General features: G+C 43.0%; 1 pseudogene; it reads left to right on the forward strand.

Moving 5' to 3' along the window:
• Nucleotides 1-530: 530 nt before the first annotated feature.
• On the forward strand, nt 531-983 carry LOC127678724 (H/ACA ribonucleoprotein complex subunit 2-like; annotated as a pseudogene).
• The last annotated feature ends 315 nt before the right edge of the window (nt 984-1,298 follow it).

The following is a 1,298-nucleotide window of genomic DNA, read 5'->3' on the forward strand; positions in this document are numbered from 1 at the left end:
CAACAGAGGCCCCAACAAAGGGAAACCGAGGGGGGAGGAGGTGAGCGTGTGTTGGGTGGAGGGGCATATATGTGGATGCAGGGGGAGGGAGAAGGGGTTGGGGGTCTTTGGGGAGGGGGGAAATTGGGAAAGGTTTTACCATGGCAATGTAAATGAAGATGATATTCAATAAAAAAATAAATAAAAATAAAACAATGATCATTATAAAAAAGGAATGTCATAGAACTCAAAAAAATTATATATAGTGCTAATATAAACAGAGAATCTTCAATGTCGGGATTTAAGGTAGATGAGGAAACTTAAATAACAATGGAGTATTCTTAAACATCAGGGAAATGTAAATCAAAGCTACTCTGATATTTCATCTTATACCTGTCAGAATGACTAAGATCAGTAACACTGTGGCAGTCCATGCTGGTAGGGATGTGAAGCAGAATGAACACTCCTACATTGCTGCAGGAAGTGAAAAATTATACAACTACTATAAAAATGAATATGGGAGATGCCCTCACTAAGTTGTAGTTGCTAAGATGACCAAAATAAAGTCCATTCCCAAGGAGTTTGAGGCACAGGCAAGGCTGCAGTGAGGAGTGCAAGTGTGAAGAGGTTCTGGTCAACCTGAACCCCATCGTGCAGTCCCTGGCTTCTCACTGCTTGATATCCAAGCTCTACCAGTGTAACAAGAAGTCTGTGAAGATTCGTAGTAGGGTAAAGGAGGTTCAGAAATTTGTCAGAATGGCAGGAAAGGAAGGGATCATGGTTTGGCAAGAGACACATTGCTGATTGAGGCATACTGCCATCTTCCAGTTCTGTGTGAGGACCAGAACTTGCCCTACATCTATATTCCTTCTAAAACAGACTTGGGTGCAGCTACAGGCTCCACGTGTCCCATTTGTGTGATCCTGGTGAAGTTCCATGAAGAAAATCAGGAGGCCTATGACAAATGCCTGGAGGAAGTGCAGGTACTGCCAGCACCTCTGTGAGAGGCTTGTACTGCAGCCCAGTCCCTGTTCCAAGAGATGCTGGGCTGGCTGCAGGAAGCTGCCCACCCTAACAGCATCTCCAAGATTTCTTGAGGTATGGATCTTCCAATGCAGCTCCAGCAATTGTTCTTGGAAGTAGAACCAGCATCTCTGCCACCACTGACATCTCCTGTTGAACTTTGATGAAGACAGTTCCAAGAATATAGGATAGAAGTAAATTCTAAGGCAAAAATGGAAAAAAAGTTAATATGGGAGTTTTTCAGAAATTGAGAGTTACTCTAACTTAACACCTAGCTATAACATTCTTGGGCATAT

Source organism: Apodemus sylvaticus, chromosome 2, assembly GCF_947179515.1.
Source record: "Apodemus sylvaticus chromosome 2, mApoSyl1.1, whole genome shotgun sequence".
Classification (NCBI taxonomy): Eukaryota; Metazoa; Chordata; class Mammalia; order Rodentia; family Muridae; genus Apodemus; species Apodemus sylvaticus.